Below are 12,472 nucleotides of genomic sequence, written 5' to 3'. Positions count from 1 at the left end.
CAATTAGATATCAATAATCTCCCTCTTTTGCATTGATGGCAAACCAAATTGATCAAACAAGTCAATCAAATGATGAACATCTTGTTCAATCAAACTAACTAGGTTAAAATAGTAAGACAATGCCATAAAGAAAACTTGTATTGAAATTTCTCTCTCTTCTGATTAGGTTACAAAATATAACTCCCTCTCAATTCCTTCTATATCTTCTCTCATTCATACTAAATTGATCAACGAAATGTCTCCCTCTTTTGTTCTAATCCTTCCTTTGATTGCTTTCTACTTTCTCTCTCTTTCTTTCTTTTGATCTTCTGATGATGTACTTTCTCCATCATTCCTCTTCCACTTGATCAGTTTAGTACTTTCTCCCTCTTTGAAAACAATGCCAAAGACATATATTCAACACTTGGCATCTTTAATATATGTAGATATAAGCTTTTACAGGTTCTTCAATTTCTCCCTTTGTCACCTTGCTTGTAACTAATTTTTAATTCCAATTCTATGACTACTTTAGGAAATTCCTAAAGTAAGATCCACTAAATCAATTATGAATGTCAGCTTGTTTGATGTAGGGCACTCCCTCTATCTTTTACATAGCCCTCGATAGGGGTATCACACCCTAGTTTACCTCTTAGATACTCATAAACATCCTTAGGTAATTCTTTTGTGAAGATATCAACAATTTTCTCCTTTGTGTTAATATATTCCATCTTCACTTCTTTATCTTGAACCAATTCCCTTACATAATGATATTTGATTGAAATGTGCTTTGTCTTTGTATGCATCATAGAATTCTTTGATATATTGATAGCACTTTTATTGTCGCAATAAAGTGTCACTAGTTTTGTGATCTCTTCATTCCCTTAAGTCGTTCTTTGATCCATACAATGTTTGTATAGTTAATAGCAACAACAACATACTCTACTTTAGCAGTAGATCATACATGGTGCATCATTACCAAACCTTACACTATTTCCATCATAACAAGTTAAGGTAACGAACTTACTTTCATCTCCAGTCATGTGATGTGAGCATCCACTGTCAATAACCCATTTGTCATTCTTGTTTACACAATTCATAAGTGCACTTGCCTCATCCTCATCAGACTTGTCCTTCATTGCAACATATACCACTTCAACATCATGTTCATCAGAGTCATGTTCATCAGAAATGTAGCATGAATTATTGCCTTTGTCTCTGTAGTCTCTACCATTATCTTCTCTTCTATTTTTGTTCTTGCTTCCTTCTCTATAGGTCTTCTTCTATGTACATCTTGTAGCTATATGACCAACTTCATTGTATGAAATCTTCTTACCAACAATGCTTCCAATTTTTAAATGTCTTCCTCATCTATGTTGTTGTCATTGGATGCATATTTTATCTTTCTTTTCTTCTTCTTCTACTTTACCTTCTTAGAATCCTTCAATAACAATTTTACTTTGAAAGTTGATTCAATACTCTCTGGTTTGTAGTTGTCAAAATTAGATAGCTCAAAAGCAGTGAGCCTACCTACCAAACCTTCAAGGGTTAGATCATTTCCTAGTATACATCTTAACTCTTGAATTGTAGAAACTCTAATGGCATACGTAGGTAATAACATCCTCAAGAATTTTCTTAACATAGCATCATCATCTATTTTATCAGTAGCACCTTTTATTGCACTAACAACTTCTTTTATCCTAGCAACATATTGAGAAATATTCTCACCTTTGTCCATTCTCATGTCATCAAACTTACCTCTAAGGCTCTCTGACTTAGCTCTTTGAACATTTTTATCTCCTCCATAAATGGTGGCCAGGGCATCCCACATCTTCTTTGCACTATTAAGACCTTTGATATCATCAAATTTGACATAGCTTAGGGCAGAGGCAATCTCCAACATTGCCTGATTGTGTTCTTTCTTTTTCTTCATATCTTCAGTAGTTAGGACTCTTTTTGGATCAACATGCTCCACTAAAATGCAAGATTGTGCATGATCTCCAAGTCTTCCAAGGTGTAGCTTCATCAAACTTTTCCATGCAGAAAAGTTATCTCTATTGAGCTAGGGTACTCCTCTTTTTGACATCTTGATATTTGTGCTTCTAGTACCTTAAAACTAATTCTCCTAAGTAGATGGCTCTATTGCCAATTGTTGGAATTCTTTTAGAATAACTGGGGTGGGTGTGAATTAGTTATTCAAGGTCCATATGTACAAATAAAACTTTTCACAATTTAGTGAACCCATAAAACATTCTTATCCATGCATGCATTCATTGTGTATCAACTAAAACTTATAAATTACTATCAAATCAATTTGCAAAAATGTAAAGCATGAAACACAACACATCCATCAGCACATTTCACACAATGATTTGACATGGAAACCCAATTTGGGAAAAACCACCAGTAACATGCTACTCCTTTTTCACTCTTCTGAAGTGATGCCATGTTAAAGTTTACAATACACACTGTTAAATGTGACCTAGTTAAGGGATTTCAATCACTTTGTTGAAAGTGAGCCTTGTTAGAGGACTTTAGGCCATTCTCTTGGAATGCCACCCTATTAAAGGATTTTCCAATGACTGTTAAGTCAACCTTACTCCAAAGGATTTACCCTAGACTGATACAATTATTAGAAAGTAACAATAGAGCTTTAATATGATACAACTTACAACCTTACTTGTAGATTACAGATCTCTATTTAGTCCTCAACTCTACTTGGCTTCCATTGTTTGTAACTCTGATAGCTTGATCATCCTTCAAGCATTCATTCTCTTTAGCCTTCTTGCTCAGTACACCATTCCAGACTTCTTCACTTGGGTCACTTAATGAAGCAAAACCCCTTTCTCCTTCTCCTTATCAAATTCTCGCCTCAAAATCCCTAACTCTCTTTGCCTCATTACTAGACATTCCTATATATAGGAAATTAGAACATTTTCTCGCTCATTATCCATTGTCAAAATTAGGGTTTTAGATGGATTAGGTAGGATATAATGTATCTACCCCATATATTATCTTCTCTAGAAACTTCTCTTGGAATCCATTTGAATTCACCTCCAAAATTATTTACATAAGATTATGTGCCACCAGCTCATCAATCTTATCTTCCTCATGATTCACAAGTTCCAAGAAAATAAACTTATTAGCTTTTATTTGGAAAATCTTTGATCTTTTTCATAATGCAATAGCTCGGCATTAACTATAAAATGGCTCAGCATCAACTAGATTTTACTGGTGCTCGACATCTACTTACTTGCTTGACATCACTACAATTTTCTTTTGCTCAACTCCAACTAACTTTTTCCTCGGCTTGAACTAACTTTGCTCAGCACCTACTATCCACTTAGTCAAGCTTGGCAAATGAACTTTGTTTAACTTATTCTTCTGAACTTTCTAAGTGTAGCCAACCATTTTGTAACCTCAAGTAGATCATCAATACATTATGTTATCATAGTCTTAGTTGATCCTTGTACTTCATTACATAATCATAACTCAACCTTTCCTCTAGGTATGTTTGTTACCTCTTGTTGATCAAAACCTCCTCATCAATCAACTAAGTGATAGCACTTGAAACATATAACCAATTGTCTTACCAGAAAATAGAAGATTTGATATTAGTAACATAACAATGATTGAAACACATAGTATTCTTCAACAATCAATGATCTTTTCAATCAAATATCAACATTGCCTTAATCAAACACCAATTTGGAATCAACCTTGAAATGTAATTGAAAATGAAATAACTATAAACAAAGTAAATGGAACTATTCACCTTGCTTATATTGAAATCATTGTGGAGGATTTGAATCCTTGAATCCACAAGTATGGATGCTCCAAATGAATGTAGAATTTTATGTAGGATGTCTCAAATCAATGGCATTAGATCTTCAAAACCAATCTTGAATGGATCTTGGATTAGGAAGAGACTTGAATGGAAATGGATGAATCTTCAATGAGAGAGCTCCATAGAGCTTGAATCCTTTAATGGCTACTAATGGATCTCCTTGATGAATTGAAAGCTTGAAGATAGATGCTTGATTGAACTTGATAATTCTTGAATATTTGATCATGAAAAAGTATAACTTTGTCTCATCTCCTTATACTTTTTCATTCTTAAGTCCTATAGAAAATTAGAGGAGGAAGGTTTCCTTATATAGAGATATAGGGCACAAACTTCTAGAGAAGACCAATATGGGAGCATTAAATGCCAATAAGCCTTGACCCATAGAAATGGACCTAGATTAAATATAATTTAAGAGTTTACCATTTTGGAGACCAGATCAGCCAACCCAGAAGAGGGAAAATAATTCTTTCTGAAACCTGACATCTAGAAATCATGGAACCTTGAAATTTAGACTTGGGGTTAGAGATGAGGTCGACCCTACCCTAGGTCAATGTTCAGGTCATCCTTGACCTAGGTTAGGGTCAAGGTCAACCTTGACCTAAAAGGTTTTCCTTGACCCTGAGGTTAAAAAATCTCAGGATCTCAGTCTAGAATGCCAAAAAATTGTAGAAAGAAAGTGGAAAAGGGGGTAGAATAGGGGGAAAAGCCAGATCCAAGTGAAAGACCCATTCAAGGTCCTTAAAATAACCCTAGACCACTTACTTGGAGGGCTAAACACTCTTAACATAGAAGTCCTTCCATTTTAAGATGATACATTTAGCCTCCACTTTAGCAAGAGTATAGACTTGATGCAAACTCTTGGTAAAGTAGATCATAATGAAAAGATAATCTTATTAAAATCAAAGGGACAAAGAGATCCTTAAGCCCCTAGGGAATCAAGTCTTTGTCAACTGCAAGATTATAATAAGAGAGGCATCTCTAGAAGAAAAAAAAAAAAAAAAGAAAGGAGTGGCTAGCTCACCCAATAACATGTGTGTATCTCACTATGAACCACAAAAAGGATAGGATGGCCCATAAATAAATCACTTGATAGTCACCCCATAAATTTGTGCACCTTCTAGCAACTTTGTGCATGTATATAGTACATCTTCTGATGGCTTTTATAAAGTACCCATGGATTCATATTCTCATATCACCATAGAATACATTTGTAAAATGCATATCTCTTTAGGATTTAGCAACTTATGTGCATTACCTTTCAAGGATTTAGCATATTTGAAATTGGAAATGCATGTCTCTTCAGGATTTAGCAACTTATGTGTGCTACCTTCAAAGTATTTAGCATGCTGCAAAACAAAAGGTTAGAAAAAAATGCATAATATAGAACAAGGGAGGTGGTATATATGCCCCCCTCCTTAAGATGGAAAAAATGCATACTATTTTGACATCTTAAGGAAAGAAAAGAACAAGGATAAAGCCTTCTTCAACATCAAGACAATATCCACAAACAACACCCTATCCAAGCCAAGAAGGTCATAGCTCTTATGAGGCCATGGAAGGGATGAATGCAAAGAGATAAAATGTAAGAAGAGAAAAAGTATCACATATAAATGATAGCACACAATTCAGCTTCCAAGGTGAGAGATTTATCCACCATGGAAACCCAATGTCAAACAACGAAATAGGTTATGATCAAGGATAGAGATTCTTAATGAAAATCATAATTTTTATTTATGATTGAATATCACATAATAGTAGATATTTTTTAAACAATAAAAGTGGATCTTGGAAAGACAAAAAAGAAGGAGATGGCATCCTTTCCCCCCAAGTGTAGGAACAAAGATGAAATGGGGCCTATTATATCACTCACAACACTATACAAGACAACAAGCCCCCAAAGATTGGGCTAACATTTACATAATGCGGAGTTCCATAATAGGAACATAAATTTTATTTAGAGAAAATAGGATTGAAATACAACTCATTTCCACATGAGATATAAATAACCTTACCATCAATTAGCTGCCTAATCTTATAATGTAAAGATTGACATTCATTAGTAGAGTGATCATGATATCTATGATATAAACAAAAAGAAAGAGTCTTCAAGTTTGGACTATGTTTCTTTTTGCATTTAGGTCTAGCAATCATCTTAGAACAAAGGGGTTTAGGCAAAAGAACTTCTTGGTCAAAATCCTTCATAGTTTCATCATGTGTTGAAGTGCTATTTGAGATATTGTTAACATTAATTTGTTGTTGAGGATTAAATCCCAATCCACAAGAATTCTCATGCCCGCCATTCTGTAAGGGCATTTGAATTCCCTATTTATGCTTACCACATGCTTAACCACTGAATCATTGTTTGAGTAGGAAATAATAACCAAGCCTTAATGAGAAGCCATATCAGAAGGAGTTAATGGAACTTCATTAGTCATTATGTCATCATTAGTAGGTTTGATAGTTTCATTGTGGAGAGAACCAAAAATAAATTTGTTATGAAGAGCTTTAAAAGTAAAAATTTGTTCAAACTCTCTTTGTTGCTTCATAATATCAAGATCAGATACCTTATACTCTCCAATAAAGGTAGGAGTAGAATCCAAGGTTCCCTAGTCATCACTAGGAAGAGCATTAGAGGAAGAAGGATTATATTAGAAATAGGAGTAGTATGGCTTTGAATATTTGTAAAAGGATTTGTTGCACCATCCAAATGAAGTGTATACATCATGTTGTTATGTATAAACTTGACTTTACAGTAAAGAGTGGAAGGGATAGCATGCATCTCATGCAACCAAGGTCTACCCAAAAGAAGGTTATAATTGAGAGGTCCAAGCATAACATGAATAGGTATATTCAAGATGAAAAGACCTACTTTGATAGATAAGATAATGATTCCCAAAGTGTTCTTAGCAATTTTATAAAAGCCATGTATAGGAACATTGTCAGTTTGAAGAGTTGAAAGATCAGTGTTAATTGATTTGAGCATGTCCATGCTACAAACATTAAGCCCAGTTCCATTGTCAATCAAGGTCCTATGAATGATAATTTTATTGATAGTATCAAACACCATAAGAGCATCATATTGATTTTGAATTTCTTTATAAGGTAAATCTTTTTGGGTAAATACAATGTCAGGAACACTCGGGGTAGTATGCATGCATTATAAGTTATTGATGTTCTCTTGATTAGGAGCTGGAGTGGGAAGAGTTTCTAGAGCTTCTTGCAAGGCTTTATAGTAGGTAGGTGAAGTTTGAAGAAGCTCCCATAAAGAAATCTTGGTAGGGGTATTTTGTAATTGGTTTATCAAATCATAGTCCTTTCTAGGAAGATGAGGTGGAGGAGGAAGAATGGGTTGAGAAGGTGAAAATGAAGTATAAACCATTGAATTAGGTTAAAGCTTACTCCTTGTATGATATGTGTGAGCTATAAAATATTGGTCACTCGAAGACTCTATAGATTTACCGTTGATAGTAATGTGAGGAAAATCTTTGATAGTCAACAAAAGTTCTAGATAAACCATGTTAATCATCTCAATACTACAAACAAATTCATAAGAAGGAAGCAAAGAAGATATCCTAGGAGAAGATGAGGTATAATCTTGATTCTCCATAAGATCATCACTAAGAGGGAGAGCATTAAGGGAATTCATATCATTCTCTGCTAATGTCTCATCACTAGAAGGAATCCAAAATGAAGGTAAAACATTTATAATATATGCATAAGAGAAGTGTGTGTTAGAAAAATAGTTATCATCGTGTATGAATATTTCATTCATTTATAAATCACCCTCTTGTATCAAAGCTTCTTCGTGAGGAGGGGATTAATCAATATCTTTATCCAAGGGCTCATCCCAAAAAGTAGATTCATTCACAATGGTTTCATGAGGAAGACAGTAATCAATATCCAAATCCAAAGGTTCATCCCAAATAGAAGGATTATCATCCCTATCAATAAAGCACATTTTAGGAGTGCCATAATTCATGAAAGCTTTATCTCGAAAGGGAGAAGAAGGTAAATTATATTCTAAAGTATGCTTGTAGAAAGGACATATATTAAGAGAATAATTAACATCAATCCTCAACTCATGTCCATAAAGAGAAATATGAGGAAGAGATAGATTAAATTAATCTTCTTGCTCTAATATATCCTTACAAGGTAATTCAAAAGAGGACAAAGCAACATCACACACACTAAGAAATATCATTTTAGGTTTATCAATATTGCAAATAGTGGAACATGAAGGAAACTAGGCACACACCCTAAGTAACAATCAATTGGAGAGGTTGTGGAGGAGTGTGAAATAGGAATAGGATCAATGGATATCTTATCCAAACAATTTTCATCCTCACTACCATATACCTCATTAGGGAATCTATCCACTTTTTCAATAAAAGCCTCATCAAAATATTCAAAACAAGAATCATACATACTGAAATATTAAAAGCATGAAAATGTAAATTTTTTTGTATGTTTGAAATATAAATGAAAGAAATACAAGATATAAATATAACAACACAAAGGATAATATGAAGGAAAATCTTACACCAAAAAAACAACAGGGCATCTAGTTCCACAAAAAAGAGGGGGTAGGCATGTTGGTTTCACCAAAATGTATTATATAAAATATGGTTGAATGAATAGGGTTTTAGATTAATGCACATGAAAGAGACCCTAAAATCATACTTTACACACATTTAAATTATTATGATATGGTATGTTAATATAGGATACTAACATTGAAATGAAGAAATAAAGGGTACTTACCTCCAAAAAAGAATCAGCTGAAAAACCTGTCAAATGATCTCAAAACCTGTCAATTTTTGTGTAGTTGAAACAAAACTATGAAATCTTCAAAACCTAGAAGTCATTTTCTTTTTTGAGGGTAGGTTGACCTTGATCTAGGACAAACAAGTCAACCTTGACCCAAAAAGTTGACCTTGACCTGTATGCTCCAACATAAATTCTATTCATGAATCCTGCAAGTTCAACGAAAAGGGTATCCAAATCTACACTAATATTTGTTGTTCCACACTTGTACCAACAAGAAAAATGGTTTTGTTTGTTTGATGGGGGTTTTCCTTAGTCAAACCCTGGTTTGGAATCAACCTTGAAATGTAATTGAAATTAAAATAAGTATAAACAAAGTAAATGGAACAATTCACCTTGCTTATATTGAAATCCTTGTGGAGGATTCAAATCCTTGAATCCACAAGTATGGATGCTCCAAATGAATGTAGAATTGTATGTAGGATGTCTCAAATCAATATAATTAGATCTTCAATGCCAATCTTGAATGGATCTTAGATTAGGAAGAGGCTTGAATGGAAATGGATGAATCTTCATCGAGAGAGCTCCATAGAGCTTCAATCCTTCAATAGCTACTAATAGATCTCCTTGATGAATTAAATGCTTGAAGATGGATGCTTTCTTGAACTTGATAATGCTTGAATTCTTGATCATTAAAGAGTATAACTTCATTTCATCTCCTTATGCCTTGTTCCTTCTAAAGTCTTAGAGAAAATGAAAGGAGGAAGGCTTCCTTATATAGAAATCTAGGGCACAAACTTCTAGAGAAGGTCAACATGGGAGCATTAAATGCCAATTAACCTTAACACCTAGAAATGAACCTAGATTAAATTCAATTTAAGATTTTATCATCTTGGAGACCAAAACAGCTAACCTGGAAGTGGGAAAACAATTCTTTATGAAACCCGACATCCAAAAATCATGGAACCTTAAAATTTAGACCTGGGGTCAAGGATGAGGTAAACCCTGCCCTAGATCAGGGTTGAGGTCTAGATCAAGGTCGACATCATCCTTGACCTAGATTAGGGTCAAAGTCATCCTTGACCTAAAAATTCATCCTTGACCCTGAGGTCCAAAAATCTCAAGATCTCATACTAGAATGCCATAAAAGTGCAGAAAGAAAGTGGAAAAGTGGGCAAAATAGGGGATAAAGCTAGATCCAAGTCAAAGACCCATTCAAGGTGCTTGACATGACCCTTGATGATTTACTCAAAGGGATAAACACTCTTAACATGGAAGTGCTTCCATTTTAAGACAATACAAGTACAATGACTGTCTTCAAGTTTCTCAATCAAAGGCAACAATACTTGTTTCTTTCCATTAGCCCAAATAGTATACTAGTTTAGTCTACCATCATGTAAATCTTTCCTATCATACAATTATTTATATTCATCCTTGATCCAAGAAATGTGATAAGGGTTAGGGTGCTCCAATCTCTGTAATTTTAACTTAGATACCAATTATTCAAATGCCAAATTTTTAGAACTACCACTATCAATAATCACTTTGTAACATGTATCTTCAATCTTACATCTAGGCTCAAAGATACTTTTCCTCAAAACACAATCATTATCCAACTACTCATTCCATAGATTTCTTCTCATCATTAGGTTCTCTCCTTCCTCGAGTTGCTCAAGTATCTAGCAAATTTTTTAACTTCATCATCAACATGTCTAGGTCTAATGTCCAACTTATTGAATTTCTCAGTATAGTCTTTTACAGTCCTATCTTTTTATCTAAAATTTTGCATTCTTATTAACAAAACAACCTAATAATTAGTAGGAAGGAATTTTATTTTCAACTTGCCAATCATCTTTACCCAGGTCTTGGTCCTTTCTTTTACTCTTCTTTTTCTATTAGTTTACAAGTGTTCCCACCAAAGAGATGCATGCCCTTTCAAATTTTAGTTACTATCCTCACCTTCTTATCATTGGTAATACTTTCATAATCGAAATATTTCTCAATCTTGGAGATAAAATCCAATAAAGCATTAGTATCAAGTCTTCTACTAGCCAATAGTGGCATGTTGTGATGGTTAAGTTGTTGTGTTGTTATCCTTGCCATCAAGGTTCAAATCTCATGGGGATGAGGTCCCCCATTTGTGGCCTCACTGGTTCATAGCTCCAGGTCAAAGCGTTTACCCCTCTTTAAAAAAAAAGTCTTCTACTAAAAGTTAAAAATTCAAAATTAGGTCTTGAATTTTCTCTATTCAAAGTTGTCAGAAGTCTCTCTTCATTTTGTTCCACTATAGGTTTTAGATTAGGTGTTGTTTCTTCTTCTTCATCACTAACATCTTCAAGATGTACTACTCTTCTATGGGTTATTTTAGTAGCTTCAAGTCTAGTAGAAATCTCTTCCAACATATCCATAATAGCATTGTCTTCATTTTCTCTACCTTGAACCATTTTGATAGTAGTTCCTACAAGAATTGTAACCTTTTGTACGTTATAGGTCAGAAACCAAGGTTGTCACCCTACAACCAATCTTTCATAAGGTTCTACATGATCCCAAACTTCACAAGAAAGAAACCTCCACTCCGATACTACCTAGAAATAAGCATAAGGGGATAAAGAGATCACCTCCTAGCCACCTTTGCTAAGAGTTACACATGAAAGCCATCGATAGGAGAAACCATAAGAAATTATAGAGATAACAATGTTGAAAGGGTTGCAACCATATACAATCCAATTACAATCTACAAGCTTGAGATCTTGGAATTACAGAGACAAAGCTTATTATTTTCTTTCTATCTAACTTCATTCCACTTTTCCTAATCCTAGATCTCTAATTATATATCCAGCAAGACCACAAGTCATCTTGTCAGATAGATTATTACAAATTATAAGTTTTTCCTCACAAGAGAATTCAGCAAGCTTACGAAAAGCAAATAAACTTTTGCAAGGATAGATATAGGTCCACACATGATCCAAGAAGAGGTTCTCAAGTGCGTAGAATGTCACGATGCCAAACAAAACCTTGTTGAAGCCAAACTTGTACATTACTCAAGTTGTCAAGAAATAAGCATGCCTCAAACAAAGAGAAGGATAACTTATGCAAATGATGGAATTAGTTTATGTGAGCTTAGGTGCTAAATCCATGATAGGTCCTCATTAAGGAGATAAATACATGAAAATAGAAAACACGAACAACAACAACCATTCTTCAAACAACAGATAGGAATAATAAAAGGAAATATTTTTGGTTGATGCAAGATTTCCAAATTACCCAAGATTATCTTGCATTAATGATCATGCATTTGTCATTAAATGGGGTGTCCTCTTGCCAACATATCCAACCAAGAAGACCTGGTGCTCCAAAACCCTAGGATTGGAGTGCCAACTAAACCCATTGGAAAATGGTTCATTTTTGGTAGTATATGTGGCTATCAATGGCAAGGAATGAGATTTAAATAGTAGGACTTTTTTGATTGAAGGTCATTGTCTAAGTGCTTTGGACTGGACACCAAATGTCAACCCAAAAATGGCCAAAGTCGAAGAAATTCTATAATGGGTAAAACTAACAGATCTTCCACAACAATATATGGATCAGATGAATCTCAAAAGTATTGGGTATAATTTGGGGATCTTTGTCCAATTTGAGGAAGTGATCAACAAGGTAGACCTATTAGTTTATATAAAGATATTAATCAAATTTCAAAGTGCACACTCAATTCCATAATATTTTTAATTGTGCTTAGGTGAAGGAAAATATCAGTAGATATTAGAAGTGATGAACTAGATAGAAATGGATGAGAGGGAGATGAGAAGTGTAAAAAATGGAAAAGGGTAGGAGAATGAGGTTGTATTGGAGCACGCATTGAGGATTGCCAAGGAGATGAGCAAAGAT

Source organism: Cupressus sempervirens, chromosome 8 (assembly GCF_028749045.1).
Source record: "Cupressus sempervirens isolate cs-2001-9-10 chromosome 8, ASM2874904v1, whole genome shotgun sequence".
Lineage (NCBI taxonomy): Eukaryota > Viridiplantae > Streptophyta > Pinopsida > Cupressales > Cupressaceae > Cupressus > Cupressus sempervirens.
This window is presented reverse-complemented; position numbering follows the sequence as displayed.